The sequence below is a fragment of the Sorex fumeus genome, unplaced genomic scaffold (genome assembly GCF_029834395.1).
Source record: "Sorex fumeus unplaced genomic scaffold, SorFum_2.1 ptg000061l, whole genome shotgun sequence".
In the NCBI taxonomy this organism is placed as follows: domain Eukaryota; kingdom Metazoa; phylum Chordata; class Mammalia; order Eulipotyphla; family Soricidae; genus Sorex; species Sorex fumeus.
Window position 1 is genome coordinate 55,322,770 of NW_026606118.1, and position 15,283 is coordinate 55,338,052.

Sequence of the window (15,283 nt, forward strand, 5' to 3'; positions counted from 1 at the left end):
GTCTATCACAGGCACAACTTCATATACATTGCCCTTTCTCTCCCAACTCACTAAGTCAAAAGGTAAACTCTTCTTTAGCTGTCCCTTTCTCATCTATAAAGTTCAAATGGTTATTGCTATACCTTATCAGAGCTCTGGAGGGGAGGAAAGGGAGTTTTTATGTGCTGTGTGGGTGAAGCAGCCTGTTAGCAATTTGTATAGTGATCAACAGCTTCAATGTCTATGTGGCAGAGTGAGGATCAAAGGAATAGAGAAAAAGCAAAAGATATTTTTGCCTTGAAAAAAGTTTACAAAGAGTTGGTAAAGTAAAACTAGCAGATATAAAACACCAATTAATTCACAGATGTTCAAAGCCTGTAGCTGTGTTGTGTGTGTGTGTGTGTGTGTGTGTGTGTGTGTGTGTTTAAGCTCTAAAAATAGACAGTGAGACACTAATGTCTGAGTAGGTTTTATAAGTTCTTCTAGGGTGCTATTCCTTCAATTTAGGATGTTTAAAGATTGGTTGCATCTGCTTTCCATTCTATAAATCCCCTAAACAGGAAAGAACAGAAGACACTGTACCCAGGAGGTGTTCAAAACTGTTAACTGCTGTGGGATTGGTCCACATGTCACAAGCTGTCTTGCATGAAGACAAAAATGGAGTCAACAATTTATTTACACTGATGGATAGAAAGAAAACACACTCTGTTCTTTGAGCTGGATCACAGCTTCCTAAGTTCTATAATTGGTGGGAAGAGGAGGAGTGTCCCTGCATCCCCTAAAATGATACAAAAAGAAAAATGGGTTCTAAAAGTCGCCAACCTTTGTTAGGATTGAAAAGCCAAGTTTCAGGTCTGCAAACTTTAACTGTTTTGGGGTTCCTAATGAAAGAGGAGGGTGGATGGTGAGAGAGTAGACACCCTTGGAAAGTGAACTAATTCTGGGAAAACATGAAGACTTTTCTTCATGGGGATAATTGGTGATGGTGGCCGGAGGGAGGGCAGTATGGGCACAGAGCTTCACAGCAGCCCAGTGAAAGGTATACGTGGAAACTCAGTGGGTGCAATTATCAGGCCTCCTTTTGCAAACACTTTGTTTAAACATGTGTGGGTGTGAAGAATGACCTGCTTTTCTAACAATCACTCAGAAGGCACGTCATGGACACACTGCTGAACTCTGTGCAGAGATGGGAGGAAGCAGGCTGACAAAGAGATGGGGGACAAAACTAAGCCAGGAGACCACAGGTTTTTCCCCCGTCTCGGCTTCCAGCAGGCCCTTCTGTAAGGTGACCAAGAGGCCAGTGATTCCTGCCAAAGCTCTGTGTGTCTGCAGTTAGCCCTTGCTAAATCGGGGACACAGGACACAATCAGAGATGACCACCCTCCATTCCGACTGCTTATCCTCCTTCCATCTTTCTCTGATCGATATGCAAATCAGTCTGTGTAAATCACAATTATTTGTGGAGAAAATACCAGTATTTCAAATGAAGAGTCTATAGACAGATTTAAAAAAGACTTTTTTTAAGTTCCTAAAATAATTCCAATCCTACAGTAAATAACAATTCATTGGGGGTGAGGGGCAAGGGATTGGGCCACAGTCATCAGTGTTCAGGGTTTACTTCTAGCACTCAGAGGTCACTCCAGGCAGGACTCATGGGGCCATATGAAATGCCAGGGATTGAACCCGAGTCAGCCACATTCAAGGCAAGCTACCTTATCCACTCTACTGTCTCTCCAGCCCCCAAAAATAGCTAATTTTTAAAAAAGAGGCCACACTATTAAGACCTGTGCCTCTACATTGCCACCAGGGATAAATGAAGTCAATAATCTTAGCAAAGAGAAGTAGACCAACAACTTTCTATACTACACTATTTCTGTCATTATTATCATTTATAATACAAATATATATACATACATATATACATAACTTCCCATTTCAAAATAATTTACACTCAATGCTAAGTGTTAAATTTTGTTTTCTCTAATAAACCTTTTAATAGAACTGGATTTATTGAATGAGCTTTCCTGCTCACTTCTGGTTCTCCTGACTAACACAAAACATAGTCTTACAGCAAACAGCTTCCAAGTCCAAGAGGGCATCTGGGCTGAAAGCTTCAGACACATTGTGTGCTCTTGTGCACCAAGAAACAGATATCACTTTTCAACTGGAAGATAACCATGGGGAAGGAGGGTGACATATTGGATCTTTTTCTGCTTTTAAAGAAAATGCTATGATTATTAAACCACTAAGAAAACTGGGCTTCTAATCCTCAGTTCTTTCTAGAAACAGCAATTTCAACAGAAATCACAGAAGTCGTGCTGAGCTGATTTGGAGTGTTTACGAGAGGGAGCTGGTTGGGTGGCGGACCCACATGACAATCCTCATCACTGGACATTTGGGCTGGTCTCTACAGAGAAGACCCCCACACTGAAAACTTAGTGTCTCCTTTTTGGCATTCCCACCATTGGCTTTCTCAAGGTGATCAAGTGGCTACTAGAATCTCTTGGCAGAAGTCCAACACAGGTGATTCACAAAGACTTGAAGTGAAACTTGAGGAAAGAAATGAAGCAAGCCATTTGGATAATGTTGAACGCTATGTGGGGTGCACTACGCAAGACAACAGTTCACGTTACAGTACAAACAATGGAGAACAGAAATTCAGTAAATTTGGGCAGATAGTAGCAGAGAAGAAAGTGAGAAATGATACATATATAGCCATCTCTATTAGCAAGATATAACACTGTTCTCCCATTGTTCATCGATTTGCTCGAGCGGACCCAGTAACGTCTCCATTTTGAGACTTGTTGTTACTGTGTTTGGCATATTGGCAGGCTTTGCCCTGTGGATACTCTCAGTAGCTTGCTGGGCTCTCCAAGAGGGGCGGAGGAATCGAACCCGGCTCAGCCAGGCTGGCTGCGCACAAGGCAAACGCCCTACCACTGTGCTATCACTCCAGCCAGTTTGATTTGTCAAAAGAGGTTAATAAAAAAGTATTTTTCAAATAACAAGACCTTTTGATTGGATGAAATTTACATAAAAGAAAGAACTTTCCCTATTTAAAAGAGAAAACCCATAGAGGCAGACTGGGGGTGGACAGTAGACGAGGGAAACTGGGGACATTAGTAGTGGGAAGTGTTTGCAGTAAAGGGACCGGTGTTGGAACACTGTGTGACTGAAACCCAATAATGGACAACTTTGTAGCTGTTCATCTCACTGTGATTTAACTTTTTTTAAGTTTTTTAAAGGATAAAACTAACACAATTAGAAGGATTGTTAAAAAAAAAAAGACTACTATAAATAAATCAGTTAACTTTGATGAAAAGAACTTATCTTCTAAAAAGTTTTTTAAAAAAAGAAGAATTATTATTTGAATAGTACTAAAATTATTTTGACAGAAAAATTAAATGCATTTTTAAAATAACTAAATAGGAACTTTTTCAAAAATACATTCCAATGAGTAGTAAAAATATAATAGTTTTTTGCTTACCAAAAAAAAGGAGGGAAAACCCACACAAAAGAAGAGATTATAGCATAAGTCACATATACCCTGCCCTACCCTGAACCTCCGTGGTAAAGTCAAAGAGGAAAGGGATTAATTTACACACAGAACCCCAGATCTTGAGATAAAACTGAGCTACTGGCTAGAAGAAGTTACATTCAGTTTCAATCAGAGTACTGAAGTGAGTATAATAATTCGGTTTCAAATCAGACAAATCTCAAAACCAGGGGTTCAGGAGCAGCATGTGGAATATTGCTAAAGTCCCTAGTATGGTGACTTCGCTTGCAATCATATGGATGATGATACCTGTAGTTCTAAAATTTATCTCCTATTCATGCAGTGATTCCTTCACTCAAAATATATGGAGTTCGTACTCTGGAACTGTATGTAGAAGGCACAGAGGACATTAATAGTGAAGGTGAATAGAAATAGGCTGACCGATTCAAGCAGTAATAGAAGAAAGTTCACTAGTCTATTGTGTATCGTGACCCTAGTGAGATACATGCTTTATCTCTAATGTGATGTGTAAACTAGTCCAAAGCTCCACCACAAAGTGATCACTAACCCCTTATAGAGTTCAGAGTTTGGCAGGAGAGACCGACATTAATCAAGAATCATGTGATTGCTTTAAGTGCTAAGAAGGAAATGTTCCTAGCACTATGAGAACTACTTTGCATGCAGGAGGTCCAGGTTTGATCCTTGACACTACCTGGAGCACAAGCACCACTGAGAACAATCCCCAAGCATAGAGGACCCCACGCATCACCATATTTGATCTCCCACCCCCAAATAAAAACAAATCACAGAGCTGGGGAAGCCTACTTGGAAGATAACTCAATGGCTCAGCATATACTTTGCATGGAGAAGCCAAAGTTGCCATCCTGGCACCACATGGTCCTCCCCCAAGCAATGAGCTGGAAGAATCTGAGCACTACCAGGTATAACCCCCAAAAAAATTAATGGAAAAAAATTACACTAGGGAACTCCAATCAGCCTTGGGGCTCAGAGAATTTTTTTCTAATGATGCAATGGCTAAGTCAAGAACTGAACTTGAAAATCTCCTTCTGCCAACTAAGAGAAACAAGGACACACACATGGAAGGGTGTGTTTAGGGGAAAAGGAGATGCAATGATGTCAAAGGTGGTGTCCATAAGCAGCACTTGGGATCTGGGGCAGGCTGCGGGAACTTAAAGGTCCCATACATGCTCCAGTCACAGAAATGAGACACCTAATGTTGATCAGGATGCACTGGGTTGATGTCTGGATGAAGGCGGTGATTTGGCTGTCCAGGCCTTGGAACTGCAGCTGTGTCAAACACTCTAGATCACGGCATAAGCCCGGGCAATTGTATTTCTAATGAGTTCCTCAAGTAAGGCCAAGGTACACCTGAGTTTGAGAACAAAAATCATCATTTTTGCTCATGATAAAAAGAAAAATTACCCAACCCAATTCTGATCTGATTTTTCCTATCAAGAATGATCTTTGAGTAGAAGGTACAGAACAAACATGCTTAAAAGTAAATTAAATTCCCAGACAAGTGGAGAGATAAGGGTGAGTAACTGCTTTTAAATGAATTCAAGTTTTCTGCTTCAAGATGAATTATATCTCTACAATATTGCCCAAGTTTGTTATGACTAGTAGTAAGCACAGCTTCTTATATAACAAGGATAAAAAATTCTTCCTTCTACAAAATATTGCATCTCCCTATAACTCCATTCACTACTAATCACAGTTCAGTCTCTGAAATTATTTTTCCAAATGACAACATTTAAATTATTTTGGACTGAAGAATTATGGTTTATTCTCTGACAATGAACCATAGCACAGTACAGGAACATTTATGCATGCCTTGCACACAGCAAACCCCAGTTCAACCCCTGACATCACAAAGGGTCTTCTGAGAACCTCCAGCAGAACCTTAGCACAGAACCAGGTGTATGCCCTTACTACTACTGGGTATGACATACATTAAAAAAAAGCACAAAAAATTATTTGAACATAAATAACTTTCAGTGTTTACTATATAGCATATAGTAGTTTTATAGTCCTTTTACCACCATTTCCCTTATTCTAGAAAAATGGTATTGCTCAATTCTAAAATTCAACTTTTGGAGCCAGAAAGACTGTATAGTAAGTAGGGCATTTGCCAGGTTTGATCCCAGGCACACTGAGCCCACCAGAAGGGATCCCTGAGCACAGAGCCAAGAGAAAACTCTGAGCATAGCCAGTTGTGGCCCAAAAAGTAAAAAAATTAAAAAATTTTCAACTTTAAAAAAAAATCTTTTAAAAAAGCCATTGCTGGTATCAATTTGCTGGGCATTCATTAAGCGCATTTATCTCACTTTCAATTGTCTGGGATACAGAGTGAACTTTAATACTTGGGCTTGAGAGTGCCTATCATATAAAAGCAGTATGGGTTAACTAAAGACTTGTTTCCAAGGATTACCAAAACCATAGATTAAAAGCAAATTCATCTGTGTGTTTTATATATTGACCTCAGCAAGGTTTATGCTTTATTACCAATATGATACATGGAAAAGTCTACTACAAAACGGTTGCTAGTGTGGATAATGGTCGGCTTTGAGAGCCATGTGAGAGTGTGCCCAAGGACATTACTATCCTAGCTATGGCCAAGATCTTCATCTAAATCTTGAATAATTAGAAGAAACCTTTCCAAGCTTCAACAACAGGATGAGAAAGAAAGAAAGAAAGAAAGAATGTATAGAATAAAATTAAATTAAAAATCAGAGCTATACAATGACCCTACCAGATGAAATGAGGAGGTGAAGGTGACTTTATGACACTGAGTAAGAACACATGTGCATTTGGTCAACTGCAGGTCAGGATAGAGTAACCTGAACTACATGCTAAGTCTTTCATGGACTACATATCACAGAGTTATGGGATGACAAAAAAACCAATGCAACCTTGGGGTGTACTCTTAGACTACTAGCCAAATGCTTTCAGCATGGGCAGACACAAAGGAGTATCTTTTCTCGAAGCAGTGCCAGATTGAAGCACTGGAGGAACAGAGAAAGGTAATAGACCTCCTTTGGTCATGTGAAGAATGGTTCAAGAAATGGCCAGTCACTTTCATCAAGCCTCAGCCTTTCCAAAGACCATTTCTACCTCCCACGTGAATAGAAGCTTGACTATTCACAGATCTTTTCTTCTAACCAGTTTACTTCTCCAAGGCCACAAGATGTGTCAACTGCTCTTAAGAAGTTCTTCCATTTACCATAACCTACTAAGCTCCAGAATATCCTCCTGATTACCTAAGTAACTAGCTCAGCATCATCTTGTTCCTCTGATTAAAATAAATTCTTAGTAGAAATTATCATTCTCTGACAACAAACCATAGTACAGTTCAATCCTTTTCACAAAGAGCAACCACTACAGGAAATAATCCTATAACAAACGTTCACTGGCTCTTTAACTGATTTTTCTCCTTAACTAGGCCATCAACAGTGCTTATTCAAAGTCATTTTTTCTTACCACCATTCACCCTGCAGATAAATCCAAACACTTGCTCCCTTCTTAAACCTTTACCTTACACCTATACTCCATCCCTCATCCACTCCCCTCTCCCAAAAAAAGCCCCATCCACCTTCCTGAGAAAACGTTTCTAAGTTTCAGCTCTGAAAGTTTCAGATATCACCTAGTGACAATTTTTCCTACTCACTCAACAGAATTCACTATACTGACTTTTCTATTTAATCCATCATTTAAAATAAACTTTTAAAAATATTTAAAATTTTTATATTAAAAGAATTAAGCTTTTCAAACAGTTAATATGTGTTTATCAAAGTAAAGTCCTTAATAACCTTATGGTCTTCACTGGTACTGGGGCCATGTAGTTTTATTCCTGGAATACTCTTGCATGTACTAAAATTGAATGAAAATTCTTTTTAAACTGATAAGATCTACAATATTCTTTCCTATTAATACTTAATGGCAAAATGTATGCAACTTCTCTGATTTAAAGCTTTGGTGTCCTTCTCTGAACAAAACACTCATCAGTGTACCCATGACACTGAACTGCATGTCTGATTTGTCCCACACCTTGTAAATTATTATTTCAAAGTTAGACTCTTAATTCTATTCATTTTGCACATAGTCTATTGCAAAAGATAAAAAATAAATGAACAAAAAATGTCCTAGGCAGCTACTAAAAAGTAATAATAAAGAGCACACAAATACATGTCTCTGTATATTTATTAATGCATGTATATATAGATACATACACACATTTTTAAAAACTGACTCAACATAGACCTGAAATGTAAAATTAAAAAAATCATACTTTGAAAAAGATCAAGAGAAAGAAATTCGACTCTCTCTAAAAGCATGGTAGAAACGTAAATGTCTTAGAGAAGAATAAAATGATACATTATGTAGCAAAGGATTCTTCTTACAAGTAGCTATTAACTAAGCATCTTCTATCCCAGATCAAAGGAAAAAAGAAACACTAGTTTTGGAACTCAATATAATAATTTTCCTGTGATGATTCCCTTCTCTGTTTTTTAAAAGTATAATAAAGCCAAACATCCTCAGTTAATAAAAGAATTTCAATGGTCAGAAGTCCAAGATCTTTAAGAATTCATCCATCAGGGCCAGAGCTCAGTGGTAGAATGCATGTCTCACCTATAAAGGATCTGGGACTTCTTTCCATTGCTATACACACACACATACACACACACACACACACACACACACACACACACACGCACGCACGCACGCACACACACACACACACACAGAGTTCATTCATGCAGGAATGCTGCTAACAGCTTAAGCAACAACACTGCATGAATTCCTGCCATCCACTACAGAGCCCTACAGAGCTATCTCCTTCCGGCACAGAATACTCCTCACTTCTGACTTCTTCAGAAGATAGTTGTCAGAGGGGAATAGATAAGAAATTGTACTTCTACATGGGATGCGTGCCATATTTTCTAAGTAATGTAACCAGCAAACTCTTCAAAAGAGATCTTCTGTTCATACGTATGCATGCAACAGCAAATTTACCAGGCTCTGCTGCTCAAAAGAGCTCAAAGGAAAAAGACAAGACTTTCTAGCACCTTCATAACATAAAACACAGCAGTACCAAAATACAAATCTTTCCAACAACAGCCTTTGAGTGTGGTGATAGGAGTTCCTTTGTGACCCAAGTCTACTGTAGGGACATGGGACCCAGTGGTGAAGAAGCCTGAGCTCTCACACTGGCTCCTCCTGCAGCCCGGCGGCTCTCCCAGCCATCCTTTTCCCTGCTCAGGAACATCTACTGGGCCTCTCGTGGCTTCGTTATCCATCTCACTCATGGCATCTACAACCTACCTCTTAACTCTACTATTTCACCTGAAAGAACTGTGTGTCACTCATGCTTAAAAAATAATCTCTTACAAAAGGGAATGCCCTGCCACAGAGGCAAGGTGGGATGGGGGGGATGGGGGTGGGAGGGATATTATCCACGGTGGTGGAAAATGGGCACTGGTGGAGGGATGGGTATTTGATCATTGTATAATCGAAACCCAAGCACAAAAAATTGTAAATCTACAACTGTACCTCATGGTGTTTTACTAATAAAAATTAAAAAATAAATTTTAAAAAGTAATCTCTTTCTCTGTCTCTCTGTCTCTCTGTCTCTGTTTCTGTCTCTCTGTTTCTCTGTCTCTGTCTCTCTCTTCTCTCTCTCGCTCTCTCTCTTCTCTCTCTCTCTCTCTCTCTCTCTCTCTCTCTCTCTCTCTCTCTCTCTCTCACACACACACACACACACACACACTGAGTTTAGCTTTGCTTTCCTGCCTCTAAAAAGATTAACCTGTTTCTGTTCAAGCACCATGGACTCAGGCCTAAGACAACCAAGCCTATACACACTCCAAGCCCACCAGCTGAATCACCAGAAGTCCTCTTAAATTTTCAAGGGTATTAGTGAACAGAGTACTCCAGAATTAATCTAACATTGTGTGGAAACAACCATACTCCAATCAAGGTTACTGCTGGTAATATTACTATTATTCTATAAGAATGCCAGAGACGTTTATTTTTTCCTAAGATAGTCCTAAAAATGTTATCTTCTACAAATGTTTATAAAACGTACTTTCTAATCATTCAAACTCCTTTTAATCATGGATTTTAGGGACTGGAGCGATAGCACAGCAGGTAGGGCATTTGCCTTGCATGTGGCCGACCCAGGTTTGATTCCCAGCATCCCATATGGTTCCCTGAGGACCGCCAGGAGTAATTTCAGATGCAGAGCCAGGAGTAATCACTGTGCATCGCTGGGTATGACCCAAAAATCAAAAAAATAAAGTAAAATTAAATTAAAAATTATGGATTTTAAAGCATAATCAATTACTCCTAACAAATAACTTACAGAAAAAAATTATCTCTGGGGATCCTAAGAAATAGGAAGTGAGGGAAGCCAGAGATATAATACTGCAGGTAAGATGCTTGCCTTGCATGCAGAAGACCTGTATTCAACACCAGCACCTCATGTGAGGCCTACCAAATACCACCAGCAATGATCCCTTGAGCTCGGAGCCAGGATAAGCCATTTACACCACCAGATGTGCCCCCTACCACTCCCAGGGAAAAAAATAGGTGGTGAGGGAGGAATTTGAATTGATTTGATCTCAAGACTGTTTAGAAGTCTCTCTGGTCATGCTGGCTCCCTCCAGAGCTTAATTCATCAAGACCAAGCATGGGCTGAGCCTGAACTCGATCTTAAGACACGTGTCACTTAGCTTGTCAGCAATATGCCAAGTGGATGAAGAAAGAGTGACAGTCTGCTAAGAATCTGGAACTAGAAGAGCTGCAAAAGCCCTCTGCAAGTCATTTCTTGAACTCTCAACTTCTTTCACCTATAAAGTGAGTACTGTTTCAGAATGTTTTAATGGGAACTTTATTGTAAAACAAGTTTGTAAGAGGGAAAGATCCACCCAAGGGAGGAAACTATGCGTCTGTCAGCTGAACCGAGGTAGCCTCTACTCCTATACCAATCATAGCTGGCTGTGAGCGAACCTGAGTGAACTGCTTTCTCCACGCTGACACTCAATTTTACGCCCATGCCACCAACCTGAGAGGGCTGCTGTGAAGAGTATCTGAGCCAACCATGTTAGGCTGGTGCCTGGCATACATATACCTCCAACCAAGGACAGCTAACAGTAATTCAAACAAATGGTTTCCAGAAACATAATGGGTCACCCTTGCTGAACAGTCAATGACCCCTTTATTCATTTATCTCCAAACCAAAATCACCTAAAAGACAACCAAAACGAAGGCACAAAAGTAAATAAATACAGACCTAGATGCTGCCAAGTTCAGTTTGAAGGAAAAGACAAATGTATAAACACATAATATCATCCTGTGGAGAGAGGTTTGGGATTCACCTGAGAAGGGGTGGAAGAGGCCTGACAGAATTTGGAAGAAAGGAGAGAAATGCTGCTAGAATGCTCCCAAAGCTGTAACTGTCTCCCAGTCACCACATTAGCTGCCGGAAGGAGAAACTGACCTTCCTTTTGCTGACCTTTTAGGATTCACCCAATGTCTAAAGAGAGTCCTTAAAAACATGTCAATTAGAGGGACCAGAGAGATAGTCCTGTTGGTAAGGCTCTTGCCTTACAAGCGGCCGCCCTGGATTCAATCCAGCACCAGACACGACCCCTTGAGAGCTGCAAGGAGTGATTCCTATGCACAGAGCAAGGAGTAAGTCCTGAGAACAGCTGGGTGTGGGCCAGAAGCAAACAAACAAAACCGTAAACATGTCCATTAGAGCATAATTCTCTTGAGGGTAGCTTTTGTTAGCACCTTAAAATCAGAACAAAAATCGAAACGAAGCCTAAGCTTTTGACGAGGGTTTTTATGACTTGGCCAGCACAACCTAGCGCCTACCAGCCTTCTATATCACTTCCTCTTGTCCACAACATTCTACCTACGGTGACTTTTCTGCCCTCAGAAAATTCTCTACTTCCCGAGAACCTTTGTATTGGTTTCCCCACACACACAATTACAACGTGGTTCCTCAGAGATTCCCCAAAACTCTCCAAGAACCCTCTCCCAACTTTCCACTCAAAATCAGCCTCTTTCCTCCCTAAGGTATTCTCTAACATATTCCCTATTTTACTCTCTCACTACAACTATTACCAACTATTATTTAAGTTTATTTACCAACCACATCTATAAAATGCAAGCATCTGTTAAACAAAACTATGTCTACTTATTCACTTCCATAAATATCCAGAAGATAACCAGCCCTCAACAAATATTTTTGAATGAATAGATAACAGAATAAGAGAATGCTCACTCCAAAAGTTAAAGAAACTACCACAGCACCTGATTCAGCATATTTAAATATACCAGTTTACCCATCCAGTGTCTACTGAGTTTAAAACAGTGATTATCTTCAACAGTATCTCCTGACATTGAATTCCTAGTCCACTGCTATCACCTCATTATGAATCAAAAGACATGAGCATCTGTGATGAATTGTGTATTTTCTGGCACCCAGGGACAGGCACCAGATGCCTGCACAATAAAAGAGTCACAAAGGGAGCAACTTCCTCAGGAAATCAGGGAGAGCCCTGGACCCTGAGGCAGAACATCCAACCATTAAGACTGAAGCTGAGTGACACCATCAGACAGCACTGCAAAGCCAGCTGGCTAGACAGCCCACCTTATGACTAGAATCTTTAGCCTCAGGAGATGCAAGCAACACCAGAGAACACTAACATGAAATACTAAATGCTTACAACTTCCTGGGTTTGATTTCTAATTTTATTTTACTCTTCTAAGAGTCTAGTTTGTCTTTTATGTTGGCAAGTAAAGGAACCAACCAGTAGTGATTATACAACCATGAACATTATCTACCGTTCTGGGGCAAGAGCTTGAGAAGCCAGGAAAGTTAAACCAGTGAGAAGGCTCAACCAGTGACAAGCTGACTCTGTTAAAAACATCTTGATTTAAAGTATTACTTGAACTAAATGGTAGGTGATACAAATTGCAAACATTCAAAATCTAATCGTCAGCTGAGGCATATTGCAAACAGACTCAAAATCCAATATAGGTAAAGTTTCTAAGTAGAACTTAAATTTAGTCATGCAATTATGTGCATCATAAACTGGAATAATACCAAATGTGATTTCAGCCATTATTGTTTATAACCAAGGAAACAATGGCACCCTGGGATAGGAAATTACAATAGTTAATCTTAACAAGAAGTGATATTCTACTCCTTTTGTGCACTGATTTCTTTTTATCTAAACATTCGTTAATTCATCATATAATGAGACTACCACTGTGCTATGCACAAAAGAAAACAATTCCCTATAATAAAGCTTTCAAAGAATTTATAGTCTAGCAATACATAGAAAATATGCAGAAACACAAAACCTAGAAAATAAAGCAATCTTAACAAAAGCTTACAACAGTGTTTCTCAGCTGGGAACCAGATAGCCTCTGTGTGTCCCCAGGATATGCCAAGGGGGCATAGGTAACAATCACAGACATGGAGGGTGGTCACAGCCCAATATTAGGAGGGCCAATCTGTAGGACAAAGGGGCCACAGAAAGGAAACAAAGTCAGAGGGGGTCAGAGTTGAAAACAGTTGAGAAACAATGATTTAGAGCATGGGTAAGTAGCCTGACTATCTGTTCCATTAGACAGTCACCAAAGAACAGAACTTTTCTTCTCTCCATCACAGAGTCAAAAACGCAATTCTAAAACCCTAAATCACATGGTTTAAATAAACAAGGAAATCAATCTAAAGAGGACTAAAAACATAAAATTGAATCAATCATTTTGATGTTGGTGGTGCTATGACTATTGGCTTTTCCTGATAATTCAGGTCATCATAGAACTTTATACAACCTTGACCATGGTCAAATACTTGTATAATCTTTCTAACAACAAGGGAGCATTTGAAGAAAGTTCACATGGCCAAGAGTGGGTAGGGGCCAAGAGTACATCTAAATATGTAGACGTAACTCTATCCACTTGGAAAACGTTCGAGAAGAGTTATTGAGTCCAGTTACTTGCTGATATTTAAAAAAATAACACTGGTCTTTAAATCATCTCCACGAGTGCTATAATTCCCAAATGTAGGGCTAATACTCTTGTGGTATAAATATTCCAGAAAGCTATCAATGCCGAAAATAAACTTGCTAAATAATTTTACCTTTAAATATTTAAATGCAATTTTTATTTTTAAGAGTTATATTTATTTTCTTTTTAATTTTTTTATAGTTTTGGTACTATGCTTACAATAATGTTAACTTTTATGGTATTGAAGTACAAAAAATTTGTTTGTTTTTGCTTTAGGACCACACTAAGCAATGCTGTGGGCTTACTCCTGCCTCTGCACTCAGAAATCACTACTGGTGGTCCTTGGGGGACCATATAGAATGCCAGGAATCAAAACCGTGGTCGGCTACAAGAAAGGCAAGAGCCTTACCCATGGTACTCTCTCTCCAGCCCCTGATGTACAAAATTAATGCAACTACCAACATAAATATCATCTACCACTATCCCTATTTTTAAATGATTAAGATAGAATAGCAACTTGGTATTGAAGATGAAAATAAAAATACTGCCTCAGGAGTCAAGGGATCTAATTCTGCTATGGCTCTTGTTTTTCATGAAACTGTAAACAAGGAGCTAAATCTTTCTAGGCCTTCCAGTGTGGGGAGGATGAGGAGAGCCAAGTCCAGAGGCAGCCAGATGCCCCATGCTTGCTCAGCATATCACTCTCAGTATTCACAACTGGGGAACGGAACCCTGCTAAAGTGTAGATTCTTCTTCCAACTTCTCCCAGTCCATGTGTTAATGGAATCTAAGGTTTCTTCTAAACTAGACCTCAGGGTCTATTTTGTGATATCATCTTTAGATTTAAGGACAAAGTCTTGAGAAAAACATCATCGTAAATGAATCTAGCAACACACGGTTTCCAAAGCCCATTTTAAAAGCATTATTCACACTAGTAAAAGAGTTGCAAAGCAGTTAGGGATTAGACTATAGAAATCGTGTAGTCAAATAACTCAGGGATTGCCAAATTATGGAACACACATACTTTATTAGACATCACAAGTTCCTTGCAAGTCATGAATAGACACATTTATATACGTATATGCAGACACTTGTAGACCCACAAACACATATACAGAGTGGAAGGGTTACTAAAAAGAAAAGGACAGAGGTCAGAGAGATGAGAGATGGTACAAGGGTTAAAGCATTTGCTTTGCATACAGTCAACCCAGGTTCAATCCCTGGCACTGCAGAGCAATGTTCTCTGAGTACTGCTAGAAGAGATCCCTGAGCAATACCAGATGTGGTTCCAAAACCAAAGCAGAACAAAACAAAATATAAAAAAAGCAAACCCAAAAATAAAACTTTTCAAAGAAAAGAAGAGCTATTTTGAAGCTTAATCAATAATCTAAAATCCACTACTTTAAATGCAGTAGCGCCTATAGTCACAAGCCACAGATCCACAAGTTAGGATAAATCTCACCCTTGCACTCTTGTCAAGGACATATGTCTAATAAACACTTGAATTTCAATTCCTACACATTAACACTCAGAAACTTATTCAGGCTAATATTTGGCTATTTGTTCACAGAAGTCTAAGGTTCTTCCCTGATACAGATAACTAATTCTCTTCAGTGTTTAGATATTTTATTTTTATACCCCAAAATCGTGTTTAAGGATACATACTGAGGCATAATCATATATTCAGTATATATACTGGCAGAAACATACTCCGAGTTAATTTCCAAGAAGATATTATTGATATAAGCAAGAGAGAACAGACAG

At 39.3% G+C, this 15,283-nt stretch overlaps 1 protein-coding gene across 3 annotated transcripts in view; it reads right to left on the reverse strand.

Moving 5' to 3' along the window:
• The window catches only part of RUNX2 (RUNX family transcription factor 2), a 150,155-nt gene that overhangs the window by 46,436 nt on the left and 88,436 nt on the right, over window positions 1–15,283 (reverse strand). The gene's annotated exons all lie outside the window — the stretch shown is intronic.